The sequence below is a fragment of the Bacillus rossius genome, chromosome 6 (genome assembly GCF_032445375.1).
Source record: "Bacillus rossius redtenbacheri isolate Brsri chromosome 6, Brsri_v3, whole genome shotgun sequence".
Lineage (NCBI taxonomy): Eukaryota > Metazoa > Arthropoda > Insecta > Phasmatodea > Bacillidae > Bacillus > Bacillus rossius.
The window spans coordinates 83,968,183-83,985,518 of NC_086334.1; positions in this window are offsets into that span (position 1 = coordinate 83,968,183).

Consider the following 17,336-nt stretch of genomic DNA (forward strand, 5'->3'; position numbering starts at 1 on the left):
TTTTTAAATATTTTTTCTTGTAATTTTATGATATCAAAGAAAACATGTGGTGGTTTTCTCTGTGTGCTTCCGATTAATCTGGTCAATATTATGATGGTTTTCTCCGTGCGCTTCCGATTATTATTGTTAATATTATGGTGGTTTCCTCAGTGTGCTCCTGATTATTCTTGACAATATTTTGATGGTTTTTCCCGTGTTCTTGCAATCATTCCTGTGGTTTCTTCAAGTGTTTCTGACTATTCTGAGAAACCGCTCTCTGCATGGATTTTTTTTTTGTTCTAATGAGACATGTCATTTTATTTGGAGTTACATTTAATTCGATAATTTCTGCTACTAAATCAAAACTTGCAATATTTTTATCAGGTGGAATTAACAAATATCATTACTCAGTCAAATTAATATTACGCCATGAGACATCTGTGGAGCACCAACATGCAAGACGAACTTCCTTTTCCTTGGAGTCTAACGAAGCCATCCATCCTTCTTTTGCGATCGTTAGTGAGCATCCCGCATCCCGCATAAAAGAACTAAATTTTATTTACCTGCAAGCAACATGTGGCGATATCTGTTGTTGAAAAGCAGAACTACATGCATAAAGTACTTTTGCATGAGATATATTAATTCTCGCTGATGAAATATGAAAAAATTTCTATTTAAGTATTGAATCTAATTTAAAACACTCAATAGGTATCTGGCATTAGTCTCAGTAACTAATATGAATTCCGATTTGGGATCTGACGCTGTTTCAAAAGAACATAGGTGTAAGTTTTGCAGTAAAGAATTTATCTTGAGAAAGAATAAAAGACAACACGAGAAGAATGACTGTGTTAAAAATTCACTGCGCAATATGATAAGTTGTGTTCGATGTAGCAAGTCGTTTACACGGAGAGAGAGCCTAAAAATACATGGCAGAACTTGTAGCGCCAAGCCTGCGTACAAGCTAGAGGACAACGATGAATCTACTAGCCTAAGGAAGAGTGATCTGCATTACGACAATAATTTTCTTGGCTCTTCCGATCTCGACAAAGAACTTAAATTGAAGAAGGTTGATGATTTACGGAAGAATGAAGACAATGGAAGAATCCTTAACGTGAAAAGTGAGAATATATTCCAGCCGAATTCAAGTAGATCTTTCCTACTTTGTAAAAATGATGGACTCCTAAAAAGGAAGCACGAAGACGATGAAGACACTTCAACATCAACAACATCGAATTATTACGGTAAATTGGGTGAAGACGATTCCTTCTACGGTGATTGTTACAGTGACTCTGAGGCTGTTGACAAAGACATAGACTATGATGAAGCACCTAAAGCTGCCAAGATCGAAGAATGTGGCGGTGTCCTGAGACCGAAACGATGGAAACGACGTGATATATTAAATAAATCTGATCAAGCTTGTGATGATCACCATCTCAAACATGAAAGTTACCCTGAGGTTGGTGGTAAAACGGAAGACACCAGAGATCATAATATTTATTATAAAGGTGCAAGGAAGATGGTGGTAGAAGAGAATGATTACACTTCATGGAAAGATCCAAACACATTGGTTGACCAACTAAGACTTCTACATGGTTCGCTTTGTGCAGGAAACTATTCGTGCATCAAAGAAATATCCTTCATACTCATGGAACTGAGGAATGCTGGCTACATACAATAATGGCTTTTTTTACTTGCATTTGTATAATGTAAAGCAATAAAATAAATAATTTAAATTATAAGAATTTAATATTTTTATTTTTGTATTCTGATTTCTAACTAAGACTTAGATCTCGTAACTTGTGCTTCCTTTTAGCCTTTTTTTGTTGATGGAGCTTCTAAATGTGCTGCCTTTTCGATGATGGTGCTTCCAAATGTGCTGCCTTTTCGTTGTCGGTGCTTCCAAATGTGCTGCCTTTTCGTTGTCGGTGCTTCCAAATGTGCTGCCTTTTCGTAGTCGGTGCTTCCAAATGTGCTGCCTTTTCGTTGTCGGTGCTGCCAAATGTGCTGCCTTTTCGTAGTCGGTGCTTCCAAATGTGCTGCCTTTTCGTTGTCGGTGCTTCCAAATGTGCTGCCTTTTCGTTGTCGGTGCTTCCAAATGTGCTGCCTTTTCGATGATGGTGCTTCCAAATGTGCTGCCTTTTCGTAGTCGGTGCTTCCAAATGTGCTGCCTTTTCGTTGTCGGTGCTGCCAAATGTGCTGCCTTTTCGTAGTCGGTGCTTCCAAATGTGCTGCCTTTTCGATGATGGTGCTTCCAAATGTGCTGCCTTTTCGTTGTCGGTGCTTCCAAATGTGCTGCCTTTTCGTTGTCGGTGCGTCCAAAATGTGCTGCCTTTTCGTTGTCGGTGCTTCCAAATGTGCTGCCTTTTCGTTGTCGGTGCGTCCAAATGTGCTGCCTTTTCGTTGTCGGTGCTTCCAAATGTGCTGCCTTTTCGTTGTGGGTGCTTCCAAATGTGCTGCCGTTTCGTTGTCGGTGCTTCCAAATGTGCTGCCTTTTCGTTGTCGGTGCTTCCAAATGTGCTGCATTTTCGTTGTCGGTGCTTCCAAATGTGCTGCCGTTTCGTTGTCGGTGCTTCCAAATGTGCTGCCTTTTCGTTGTCGGTGCCGCCAAATGTGCTGCCTTTTCGTTGTCGGTGCTTCCAAATGTGCTGCCTTTTCGTTGTCAGTGCTTCCAAATGTGCTGCCTTTTCGTAGTCGGTGCTTCCAAATGTGCTGCCTTTTCGTTGTCGGTGCTTCCGAATGTGCTGCCTTTTCGTTGTCGGTGCGTCCAAAATGTGCTGCCTTTTCGTTGTCGGTGCTTCCAAATGTGCTGCCTTATCGTTGTCAGTGCTTCCAAATGTGCTGCCTTTTCGTTGGCGGTGCTTCCTATTGTTTTTCCTTTTTTGATGATGCTTCCAAATGTGCTTCCTTTTTTGATGGTGCTTCTATTTTTTTAATGTTGTTTTGACTCTAGTATTTTAGTAAATTGTTCTTGATTTGACTAGCGTATTATTCAAACCGGTTAATGTATATAAACGAGTCCTAGACAGCAGGACGCTCGGTTTGTTATTGACGTCGACGGTGTACGGATCACTTAGTTTGTTTCTTCTGGTGCATAAGTCGTGTAATTGCCTGTTCTTGAGACTTCGATGGCATCTTTACCGACTTTAACGTCGAACTCGATGGAGGATGTAGAATCGACTAGGGGAACCATGACGTCAGCGCCGACGATGTTGGAGCAGATCCCGTTGGCAACGCCTCTGACAACACTAAAGGAGACTTCGATATGTGCTGTTCCACCATCAGCTGAAGTTTCATCAGCATTGAATACTTCAATTAATGAAGAGCGTACTTCGCATCAGTGCAAATACTGTGGTGCATCATTTACTATCACCTCAAATGCTCGCAGACATGAAAGAAGCGGTTGTTCTAATAATGTTCAAAGAATACAATTTCAGTGCAATAAGTGCAATAAACTAATTTCACGTCTCGATAGCTTACATCGTCATTATAAAAAATGCTCCGAGACCTATAATGAACATGGTTATTGATTTGACTTATGTGTTGTACCGGCTAATGAGACTATATAAGTGATATGAACTTCAGTCCGTCTCTGGCTGCGGTGATGATCGGATCGGATAGACATTTAAAGTCATGTAAAAGGCTTAGTCCGTACAACAAGAAGACTGTTTGAATCGAGGAATCCAAAAGGCTTTAGTAATTTTTCTGTGTATTTTTTTGTACTTGTAGTAGTGTAGTATGTATGTAATAAAAGTTTTTTTAAAGGAACTTGTGGTGTATTTTATTTTCTCAAACCTGCCACTTTAGTGGTACTTTTTTTAAAATATTAAAGTTGTTTTGTATCGGCCAGGGATCGAACCAAGGACATTAGTCGATCCAATCAATCATTATATGGATTACAAATTTATTTAATGAATTTTTTGCCTTTTTCCCGAATCTCTAGCATTACAATTACGAATTTCCAATATGGTGGTCTTGATGTATGATAGTATGATGGTAGTAGATGATTTAAAGTCTCTTTAAGAATGTTGAACATGGTTTATTTGAATTATTATTTTTTTCATAAAATTAAACATTATTGCATCGATCGAGGATCGAACCAAGGACTGGAGCGGATCGAATCGATATGTAAGTTAATGAGTGATTTATTTAATGAATTTTGGAATTTTTCCCGCTTTTCTAGCTACATTATTACATGATTTCAAGATGGCGGCCGAATTTCAAGATGGCGGGGGGGGCACCTCCGTAATAAATGATTACTGCACTGTAGCGGGTTAGAATAAAATTATCCAGATGGAAATGTACCCTATAATACAAGTACACACACAAGATGGCGTACTCCAGCAGGTGGTAGCTCCTGGTAGCCTGTACTGAACATAAATTTCGGATCCATGATGGTCGACAAGGACAAAGTCAAATTTCAAGGACAAAGTCTAATTTCAAGGTCAAGGTCAAATTTCAAGGTCAGGGTCAAATTTCAAGGTCAAGGTCAAATTTCAAGGTCAAGGTCAAATTTCAAGGTCAAGGCTAAAGTTCAAGGCCAAGGTCAAATTTCAAGGTCAAAGTTCAAGGTCAAAGTACAAGGTCAAGGTCAATGTTCAATGTCAAGGTCAAAGGTGTGGTGACCAGATAATTATACTAACATGGTATCTGCACACTCTAGCGGACGAAAATAAGATGGTGGTCTCCAGTGGATGAAGACAAGATGTCGGACATGATGTCATACCAGTTGACGATATATACCTTGGTATTGGTGGTGATAGATCAGTCTAGGTAGCTTTCATGGAGGAAGGATCGACTGTTTACTCTCGTCGGGAATCGAACCAAGGACGTACATCGATATAATCAATCAGAATTCGAATAAGTTAATTTTTTGATGAATTTTGGAATTTTTTTCATTAAAATCGGATAATAAATAAAAAAGTTAAAGATGGCGTCCAAATTTCAAGATGGCGACTGTAACAAAAATTGCAGCATTAATAGGATCCAATATGGCGGAAAACACAACGTCGGAATGTTCGAGAACACACACAATGACGTCATCCAAAATGGCGGATCCAAGATGGCCGCCGGGGTCAAGGTCAAAGGTCATGGTATCCTTATTCCTAGAAATGGCTTAACTGAGGCTTGAGTTAAGGATGCTTAAGCCTATTTTAGGAATTTGTGTTCTTTCTAAGGCAAAAGACATTTGTGGTTTTTTGAAATCCTAATTTTTCCTCGAAACGGGAATTTTTCCCTCGAAAACGGGAAATTTTGAGTCATTTTGAGTCATTTTTGAGGAATTTTGAGGAATTTTTGCCGCCGTGACATCACAATCCAAGATGGCGGAAAACACCACAGACACCACAGCCAGAAGCCAGTTTCAGGAAATACATTTACATACTACTTATATACTCCTATAGGCGTTCAAGTTTATAATAACCACGAAAACGAAAGCTAAAATAACATAGTTTTATTTTACTTGTTATAAACTTTTAAATTATAAAATTTAAAAAAAAATTTGTTCGACACCACGGGCACACCTTTCAAACCTGGCACCGGGGTCAGGCTGTCTCCCTTGACAGAACTTCCTAGATCCATCCTTTAACTTACCATTTCAGACGAAAGAAAAGTTCCAAAACAGATGTTTATGCCATTACGTGGAAGATTTTGTACCCATCAACGAGAACGGCAGAAAATGCTGCTAGCTTGTTTGCATCTACGAACTCTTGTATAACATTTAAGAACTACAAAATACAAAAATGCTCTCTTGTGAGCAAAAGTGAAACCTTCGAACAGTTTTTTATATTAAAGCAAGAGTATGCGCTTATTTAGGATAACAAAAATTATTAAAAAGGAATTTAATAGTATTTTATAACGAATGATTTAATTGATGAGAAATACCGGAAAAACCTCCCTTAGTCAAAACGCCATTAGGCAAATCGGAGTTAGGCAAATCGCCGTTAGGCAAATCGCCGTTAGGCAAATCGCCGTTGGCCAAATCGTAGTTAGGCAAAACGCCGTTGGAGCAGATCCCGTTGGCAACGCCTCTGACAACGCCTCTGACAACACTGGAGACTTCGATATGTGCTGTTCCACCATCAGCTGAAGTTTCATCATCAGCAATGGATTCTTCAACTAATGAAGAGCATACATTGCGTCAGTGCAAATACTGTGACGCATCATTTACTATCACCTCAAATGCTCGCAGACATGAAAGAAGCAGTTGTTCTAATAATGTTAAAAGAATACAATTTCAGTGCAATAAGTGCAAAAAACTAATTTCACGTCTTGATAACTTACATCTTCATTATAAAAAATGCTCCGAGAAAGTAAAGTGCGAGTATAATGAACCTGGTTATTGTTTTGATTCATGTGTTGTACCAGCTGATGAGACTATATAAGTGAGACCCTGGTGATATGGACTTCAGTCCGTCTCTGGCTGCTGTGATGAACGGATCGGATAGTTAGACTTGTATAACATAATAGACCTGTATCTAGCTATTCTTGAGAACTCGATGGCATCATTACCGCTATCTACACCAACCTGGATCGAAGGTCTACCATCATCAGTGCAGAGCACGATGACAACGACGTCTACAGCTACACCTGCTCTCTCAGCACAGCAGGAGATTTCGAGGCGTGCAACATCTTCCGCAGAGCAGACCTCAACGGCTTCAGAAGTTAACATGTCAGCAGTGTTACAATGGTTGTCAACAGTTCCAGTGGCATTGATGAAGGAAGGAGCAACCAGCGGTGTTCCATCACCCGACTGCACGTACTGTGAGAAGATCAAAAACTTGAAATTATGGGATTATGTAATACACAATTGTAGTAATAACTCTGAACGCATTAAATATCAGTGCAACAGGTGTTTAAGCAAGTTTGTACAATGTGGAAGATTAAAACGGCACCTCAGGAATTGTGATAGACTGGCTGTACATTCATCGGAATCAAGCTGTATATTTTGTAACAAAACATTGGCAAATATTCGAAGTGCACAACGACACGAAATATATCATTGTCCTTTTAATGAAGTCGATAATTCGACTTTGTGTGCAAATTGTGGTGTACCAATATGTCGAGCTGATAAACTGAATAGACATTTAAAGTCATGTAAAGGACATAGTCCGTATAGTAAGAAGACTGTTTGAATCGAGAGATCCACGAAACTTTGGTAATTTGTCTGTGTGTTTTTTGTACTTGTGGTAGTGTATAATTTATGTAATAAAAGTTTTTTTAAAAGAACTTGCGGTGTTTTTTATTTTCTCAAACCTGACACTTTAGTGGTACTTTATTAAAATATTAAAGTTGTTTTGTATCGGCCAGGGATCGAACCAAGGACCTAAGTCGATCTAATCAATCAGTATATAGATTACAAAATTATTTAATGAATTTTGAACTTTTTCCCGGATCTCTAGCATTAAAATTACGCATTTCCAATATGGTGGTCTTGATGTCTGATAGGATGATGGTCGTAGAGGATTTAGAGTCTCTTTACGTATGTTGAACATGGTTTATTGAAATTATTATTTCTTACATAAAATTAAACATTATTACATCGATCGGGTATCGAACCGAGGACAGGAGCGGATCGAATCAATATGTAAATTAATGACTGATTTATTTAATGAATTTTGAACTTTTTCCTGAATTCCTAGCTAAATAATTACGGATTTTCAAGATGGCGGCCAAATTTCAAGATGGTTGGTGTCACAGTAATAAATGATTACTGCACTCTAGCGGATAAGAACTAAACTAACATGGCGTCAGCGTACTCTCGCTGACGATACAATGATGGCTTCCAGCATCGAAGACAAGATGGCGGACATGGCGTCATACTAGATGACGTTATATATACTTTGAAAAAAAAAGTGGTGGGAGTCAGTCTGCCTGCAGCCACCACGAGGGAAGGATCGGTCGCCATTTTTTTTGCCCTCACCAGGTTCGAACCGAGGACTCCGAGCTCCGTGTCGTAAAAGTTTTTTTTTTTTATCAATTTTAAAATTTTTTTCATTAAACTCGGATAATATATTTAAAGATGGCGGCCGTAACGGAAATTGCAATGGTGATATCATCCAATATGGCCACTTGGAATAATGTAATCGGATGGATGGTTTGTTTGTCGCAAATATAAATGAAAAGCCATTCCCTTGCATTACTCTATCATCAAACCTAAACTTACATACATATATATAATAAACATAGTTTAGAATATGGCTTCAAGTTCCAAACTTATCTCGACTTGTCTGACTGGTTACACATTGCATAACACTTGTAGGTTTTTAAATTCAAACTTGGCATCATCCGGCGACAATGCCTTGAATTAAATATGGCCGACAGTGGCGCCATCTGGTAGCGACTTTATGAATTAAAGATGGCGGCAACGGAGAACTTGGTGAATACAGGCTACCGACTTGTCTCGTCTTGTCCCCCCCGACTTGTCTCGACTCGTTCCCGACTTGTCTCGACTGACTACATAACACTTGGCGCCATCCGGCAGTAACTTTAAGAATTAAAGATGGCGACGGTGGTGCGCTCCGGTGGTAACTTTAAGAATTAAAGATGGCGGCGGTGGCACACACTGGTAGCAACACTAGGAACTAAAGATGGCGACGGTGGCATCATCTGGTATCGATTATATGAACTAAAATATGGCGACGATGGCGCCATCTACCAGCCAACTTGAGAACCAAGATGGCGGCGCCTCAGACAACAATTTTTTGAATTTGGCGCGCGATACTAGCGACATCTACCAGCCAACTTGAGAACCAAGATGGCGGCGCCTCTGGCAACTAATTTTTGAATTTATCGCCATCTGGTAGTCTGTGCTGGAATTAAAGATGGCGGCTGTATAATAATTTTAATTTCAAATGTGGCACCTTAGGTATGCATTAAGGAAGGCAAAAGATGGCGGCTGATGTTTACATCAAATTTCGAAAAGTTGAAGTTCGAAAAAAAAATCGAATTCAAGATGGCGGCCGTGACGAAAAGTGCAACGGTGACGTCACGATTCGAAGATGGTGGAAATTTCTAGAAATACAAAATGGCGGATGGATTAGCATGGATTAACATATGGATTAGCATAGATTGGCATACAGATTAGCATAGATTGGTATACGAATTAGCATAGATTGGCATACGGATTGGCATAGATTGACATGGATTAACTTAGATTGGCATGGATTAGCATAGATTGGCATGGGTTAGGTTAGGTTAGGTTAGCATAGATTAGCATATGGATTAGGTTAGGTTAGGTTTCGTTAGGTTAGCATATGGATTAGCATACGGATTAGATGACGTAATCAGGTTGGCAACATCGAGGGTCGCAAGGCTAAAGGTCAGGGTCGAATTTCAAGGTCAAGGTAAAATTTCAAGGTCAAGGTCAAATTTCAAGGTCAATTTCATAGTTCAAGGTTAAATGTCAAGGTCAAAGTTAAAGGTTCAAGGTCATAGTTAAAGGTCAAGGGTCGAATTTCAATGTCAGAGTCAAAGTTCAAGGTCAAGGTCAAAGACTTGGTTCAAGGACAAAGTTCAGGGTTCAAGGTCAATGTTCAAGGTCATAGTTAAAGGTCAAGGGTCGAATTTCAATGTCAGGGTCAAAGTTCAAGGTCAAAGGTCAAAGACTCGGTTCAAGGTCAAAGTTCAGGAGTCAAGGTCAAAGGTCAAGGTCGGTTCCTGAATCCTGCGCCTTTCCTTGAATCGGCTATATCCTACTACTCAAATGTTAACAAATTTGTTTTATCAAATAAATATTTTAAGTGATATTTCGTAAAAACCATTTCAACCCCTATTTTCAAGATGGCGGCCGTGGGACAAGGGTGGCGACCCCACAAACTTGGTTTTAGCTTTACACTGACCCCCCCTACACATCAAAAAAATAAAATTGCGTCCTCTAAAAAACGCAACCCCAAATGTAACTTTTCAATGGACTACTAACGAATTCTTGAAAGTCTTTTTTGGGATACGTTTTTCGCAGTTCTTGTGATCGTTACATACTATCGATTCTCAAATTCTGAAGAAACGAATCTGGCGATACCGGTACCGTAAAACGGGGTTACTTTGCACCAATTTTTCCATTTATTTTTGTTTTGCGATTCTTTATGTTGTTAGTAAATTAAAAAATAATATGTTTATACTTTAATTTATTTCTTTAGACTTTAATGATGCTATCTACATACAATTATGAACTTAATTAATAACCTGATATGCCTAGCATAAATTAATAATGTGGTGCAAAGGTACAAAGTGAGTAGGATACTTTGCACCAATATTATTTAAATGGTATTTGGATGTATAATGACGATTGGTGCAAAGTTAAACGCAGGGCACAATTGATTGCACCAAAGCTCTGTTTTTTTAAATTAAAAAAAACATATATTTTGACTTAGAAAACCCCCAAAAAATGACAAAAAACTATGAAATCTGGCAGCTGTCACAAAAAATTATGTAAAATTCATAGTCATATTTCATGTTGAAATTCACAAAACACCATCACAACCACTTGATCTCTAGTTCTACAACTCTGTACACTCCCCTTTTGGAAATCTGCTTCGGAGGGTTGATGTGCCCAATGACATCCTCCCAATCATATGTAGATACATCTGGTCTTGAAGGCCACTTCCAGGATTTCACTGATCGCACCATTGATGAAATTTCTGCCTCTTCATCGCCGACTTTGAGTATTTTGCCCGGAAATATTTCCCCTTCATATTGAAAAGCCACATGTTCCCCAACTATCTTCTGAGGGGCTGGTAGTGCCAAAACATCTCTAATTGATTTTTCGCCATTGAAAACGTCAGTTGCTTCATCGTCTTCTTGAGCTTCATTCAACATTAAGGCTGTGTATGTCGGCATAGCGGAGTCACTCTCAGCATCTGAAGTGGCATCTTCTGGACCATCAACATCCTCATCTTCATTGAATTGTGTTACAACTTTCTGCCTTTTGTTACTGCTTTGTCTTATTTTCTTGTGGGTTTCATCTTTAGCAGTTAGTGGGTGCTGTGAAGTGTCCTGGGTTGGGCACAGTAACTCCTCATATGCTACACTTTTTCCGGGCTCGACTGTAACCTTCTTTCTCTTAACGACCCTTAGAGGCTGTGTAAACTTTGCCCTGTGATTTTCCAGGCATTCCAAAAATGACTTTTCAATGGTCTTGCAATCGACTGCCTTATTTGCTGAAGGAATTGCAGAAAGCAATTCGTCTACATTTGCAGGATATATTCCACATTTTCGGAATCCCGAAATAAGATTTTGACCTATAGTAGCATTTGATTCTTCCATAAGTTGTTTTAGTAGACGAGGGAACTCCTGTTTGGACAGAACGGCATTCCTTCCAGCATCACTGCCTTTCCATTCTCCTAAAATCTTTCTCCAAGTGACCTTAAGTGATCTGAAGACAGCAACATCCATTGGCTGTGTGAGGTGAGTGCTGTTTGGGGGAAGGCATATAAAGGAGATGTTGTTCTCATTGCACAGTTTGATGACATGAAGCGATATGTGTGCAGACAGGTTGTCACATAAGATCGCATTTTTTCCATCACTTTTCTTCAGTCTCGGAAGTAACAGTCGTTCAAACCAATCATTAAATGTCTGGGAATCTAACCAACCACTAGGTGTGTGGTTATAACGGGTTCCTGGAGGACAATTCTCAGTCCATGTGGTCCATAAACAACTGGACTTGTAGACAACATACGGTGGTAATATTTCGCCAATTGCATTCCCACAAAACATCACAGAGATGCTAGCCTTTGAGACATTCCTAACTTTCTCAGGGTACTTAGTCCCTCTCTTTGTGAAAATTTTTTTGTTGCCAGGGTCGTCTGTTAGGTTGGTCTCGTCGAAGTTCCAAATATTACATGGTTCAACTCCTCTCAACTCACTGGCCAAGTTTCCAATGTAAGCTCTTAAAATGTCAGGGGTGATTGCAGCACGACTTCTTTTGATATTCGATGCAAACCGGACAGTGAGCTCTGGGTGTCGCTGCAAAAATGATAGCACCCATTCTCTTCCTGGTAAGTTTTGTGAGAATGCAGGCACAGATCTCCCAGAATGATTTAAATACGATCTAACTATGACCCTGAAGTCAAATGAATCGACAGGGAAACCATATTCACTTAGCTCTATTATGCAAGAAACAAAATGGTATTCTTCTGCTAGAGTAAATATTGTAGGTCTCCCTGGAGTAGAAACATGCTGGTTTTTCAACTTATAATTAATGGTTCTTCTAGCAATCCCATATTTTTGAGCTGCTGCCCTTTGTGACATCCCATTCCTTACAGCTTCCAAGCAGGTATTTAATTGATCATCACAGTAGTCACGGTATGTCCTCGCTCCCAGCTTGCGCTGGTACCTCCTAGGCACCCTACAAAAACCAAATTAGAAAGTTAAAATCAGGGAAAATAGAATTTATGACTTTATCTTTTAAAATAATAGCTGATATGGTGACAATTATTAAACAAGCCAAATTACTTGAATGATTCCATCATAGTTAAATAAAAAATGTCATTTAATCAATATGTATGCCCTTTTAAAGCAAAATGTTGAAAATTAGCTGTTAATAAAAAGTTAATAAAAAAATTCCAATACAGTAAATCCAAGATGGCGTAGTATATTCTACAATGAGTAGAGGACACTTAAAAGTGGGCTTAATAACTAATAAGGCCATACCTATTTAAAATATAGATACATATAATAGAAAATACATAGAAAATAGGTATATTGCGCATGTTTCGGAGTGGTGCAATGTTTCCCCATTTTTGGTGCAAAGTATCAACCATTATCAATTATTGAGTAATATAATCTCATTTACAAATAAACTGAAAAAAATAATTTTGTAGTAGCAAGCCAGACAAATTTCGAACACAATGAGATAATTACTTACCTGATGAAATAATTCTCAGTTGATGAAAAATCACAATTTTGCCACAATAGAAATTATGTACTTTTAGGTTATCCAGAGATTAGATATTACACACAGTTATAAAATGGCGGGAATCGCAAAACACTTGATTAAAACAAGTTCAGAAATGCCAACCAAACAGATGACCTGAAAATTTCTCTATTTTAAAAATTTACTTTAGTAGGGCAAATTAGCTAATCTTTTACCCATTTTGGTGCAAACTTACCCCACAGGTGCAAAGTAACCCCGTTTTACGGTATTTACACAGTTCTCGTTATTCAATAACAGTTTAGGAATGGAGTTCTTGGGAACTGTCTATTACACCCAGTTTTGGACAGTTCTTGCAATCAATATATAGACGAAAATGTAACTTTTTTGATTTACGATGCAGGCTGGTCGATGAAATAAATTTCCTATTTGTTCTCTGATAAAAACTGCATTTTGGATATTGTTTAAAAAAAAAAATGCTTAGTAGATACCTAGTTTTAAAGTTTTGTTGCTTTCATACGATTTGATTTTAAAACCATTTAGATCATCACTAGTAATGACAAACAGCTCTTTGCATTTATTTACTTGTTTATTTCATGTGAGCCAACATAAATTACAATCTCGCCAACATTACAACACGCAAATATGTCGTACGAATCGAAGTCGTTTTAATCAAACAGAAATTTAGCATGGGAGCGGATATTGTTATCAATCTAGATTCAATAACCAAAACGTTTTGAAACCTACATGAAAACGTAGTTTCTTATTATTTCATCTAGCGATGGGCGAGCCCACGGTCTAAGAAGGGGAGGTCTGGACACTCGCCAGATAAAAGTGACTACTTAATGTCTCCATAGTTCATTCGACGTCCGCTATTCAACTCTAGCGCTAGATGTCTTGCGGTGGAAATATATCACTAGACGTTATTATGAATTTGTCAATTATATTGAAAAACAAACAAGAGGTAAATAATACATATACGATGCAACGATAGTTTAAAATCTAGAGATGTAAAAGTAACGAAAAAAACGTACCCGTATGTATTCGTTACTATAACAATTAGTACTCGTTACTTTCGTATCGTTACGGTACTCGTTACTTCTGATACCGCATAACATGTTATGTTATGTTACAGCAACGAATCTAGTCGTATTACGTACGAGTACAGTATGACGTCGCGTAAATAATAATAAATCAAATATTAACAGTTAACAATATTTGATAATTAACAGTTTTTTTTAACCAAGAAACAATTAAATCTCATTAGAGCGGCTTTATTATATCACAGAATAAACAATTGGTAACAGAAGCGACAAAGTGGGTTTACCCGCGTACTCGCTCATCGTTTGTTTACTTTTCGGTCGCCATCTTTTCGGGGCGCGTTTAGCCAATGCTGGTATAGCAGTTTAGTTGGATTTGAATTAAGTACTGTATTAGTGATTGCGAGTGAATTCTGGCATTGTAAATGATTTAATTATGTATGCTTCACATTTGCGTACATTGATTAAGATTATGCAAGGATTTTTTTTTGTATTGATGTCTAATATCTCTGTACAAACGTGTACACACAGAAGATCTGACAAAATGACATAATGATATGTTGTCCTCCCATTAAGAGCTAAAATTTACAGTCAAGAAAGTTTCTTTAGTTAGTGTCAATAAGAAAATGGTTAAGTAAACTTAAATGTTAAATTAATTTTTGTTATGAGATTCTACTTATTTAACAAGCCAAAAAAAGTAGGTAGCTATTTAGGCCTACATTAGAAATACCTAGATATGATGTGCATTTACAAAGTTTATTATAAGTATGTAAATACATATATTATACATGTTAACTACATAACGTAGGGGCCAATTAAAAGCAACGACTTAAAGAAATTCACTCTCAACAATATTACTTTAGGCCTACAGGAAAATAAATCACACGTATGTTAAGGGGCCCGCCTCGTCAGGGGTGTATGTGTGTTAGTGAGGTGGGATGATAAGCGCGACACTCGATGGTATTTCTAGCACGGTGTCGCCTCTAAGCGCAAGTCTCTGAATTGGCGCGCAGTCTTCTCGTCGTCACAGGATAACCGTGAAATTTGAGCGGTGACCGCAACATTATATGGCGGATAAATGAAGATAAAGGTGTAATGCAAGTCCCTTAAGTGCTTTTAATAATCTGTACTGGTTGTTTTACGCCTAAAAATTACTCTGAAAACATGTGTTTTAGCCATTTTAACTCTTCTAGAAATACAGTTTAAAAACATGATACAAAATTAAAAGTACTTTTCGGGCCTCAGCGAACTCTTAAATACTTTTCGTAGACATACCCCACTCGGATATCTTGAGTAGTTTTGAAATCGCGTTGTTTTTCCTGAAGCTCTGCGCACCGTCTGTGTGACCAGGTAGGCGGGCCCCTTAAGTGTGGCATTTGTAATATAAATGGCATATTAAGTTATAGACAAAAATCACTCTACATTTTGATAGCTGTAGTCTTAGGTGCATTATGGCAAAAATAAATAAATAAAGGCATCGAGACACGTTGCATGGCAGTAAGCACAGAGTTACACAAATATCACGCATTCTTTCCAGCAAACGAGATGGACCAGAAGACGCCTACTGGCTTTCAATCATTATTTAATAACATGTCGACGAGTTACACCAAAAATTATGCATTCTTTCTGAAAAAAAATTTGTTCGGCATTTACTGCACAATTCCCTGAATCACGGAACACAAGGCTAGAATCCGCACGAACTAGATTATTTATTCCAATACAAAAGAATAATGTTGATTGGAATCACGCATGAATACTCTAAATACTATGAATTCAAACATATTTGTGAAATTACGACGAATTATTGTATTTACTACCACACAAACTGTTCATTAAATCATACGCCCCTTACTTTCAATGGTAAAACATTGTTTATTTACATTCGTGTACGCCCCGAGAGCATCAGATTGCTGGTACGCACTAACCAAGGATAAAACCACATTTTGTCGCTTCTGTTACCTATTGTTTATTCTGTGATTATATTATCTCTTTTCAGATAAGAACAAAAAAACATGAAAATACACGATAGTAAAAAACAAATACATACGTACCTATTTCTAATTTGTAAAAAATTCTTTCTTACGTTGTTTCTGTTCCAATAGAAACTTTGTCTACACACACAATACCTTTAATAAACAGTAAAAAAACTTGACGACGAATTTCCAAATTATACTTTACTTAATAAACAAACATCGTTCTTTGTAACGTACGTTTTAAAATTCATCAAATAATAATAATTACACTATATTTTAACATTTAAATTTAAATGGTGAATCAAAGTACATAACTTGGCTAATTTACGTATTTGAATAACAATAACAAACCTGCATTTACAATACATTATTTTCTACACAAATAAGTGCCATCGTCAGGTATTGTAATGTAAATTACAAACGGCGATTACTCCTAAACTAGTTGGAATTTCGTATCTCCGCCTTTTGAAATAACAAAGGAAAGTTTAGAGCACTGAATAAAAGTATTGTGGGATTTTTATTATTTTTTTTAAGGAAAAGACCGCACTCGTTTTGCAAATTTTGTATTTTAATAAATAATGGTGTATTGTCAAACTACTTACAAACAGGTATTATCAGGGGTTTGCTGGTCATTAATAAAATTCATCATACATTCCATTTTTAAAAAAGTTGAGCCTATACAAAATTAAGTATGTATTCTTTAGACTACATTCATACAAATAATAAAATTTAACTTACTATTCCAATGACGTTTTCGAACTGATCTTTGTGATCCTGTTTTGTGAGAATGTCGTCTTCCACAAAATGTTTTTCGCATACATAATGGGATCTTTTAAGGACAAACTTGTCTCGTGGAATTGCTTTCTGCCACAATTGCCTAACATTGTCATCATTGGGAATTCGGAATATCGCAACTTTCTCGTCCGACTTTGTCTGATAATTTGTTTTGCATCCAGGTGCAACACAATGGTTAGGCATTTTCACAATTACAATAATACACGCTTATTCTCTTTACTAACAATCAATGCTCCTTGATCACAATGAAGTTCCCGTTTTCCCGCAAATACTAATGTGGAAAAAATACTATGTAACCTAATTTAAGTACCTCATTTATTAAATAATTCCCAAACTTATAAAACAAAAACACATCCAATTTAATACTGTATCGATATATGGAGATTAATGCATATTTAACATTTAAATGAAAATTTAAATGATTATTATGTTGAGTTGTTCATAACAACAAAGCTTAAAATACCACCGCAGAACAAGCAGCGCTACAGGTCAGCTGGTGGAGCGGAGCGGAACTACGGAGACATTAGGTGTGCCACTTTTGCATGCTGGCCTGATTGAGGAGTTTCCAGACCTCCCCTTCTTAGACCGTGGGCGAGCCTCAGTTTTAGTCTCTTGAGCCAACCCGAACTGATAGCCAGAAAATTAACATAAAACCAAGCCGGAAAAAAAAAGTAAAAAAAAAGA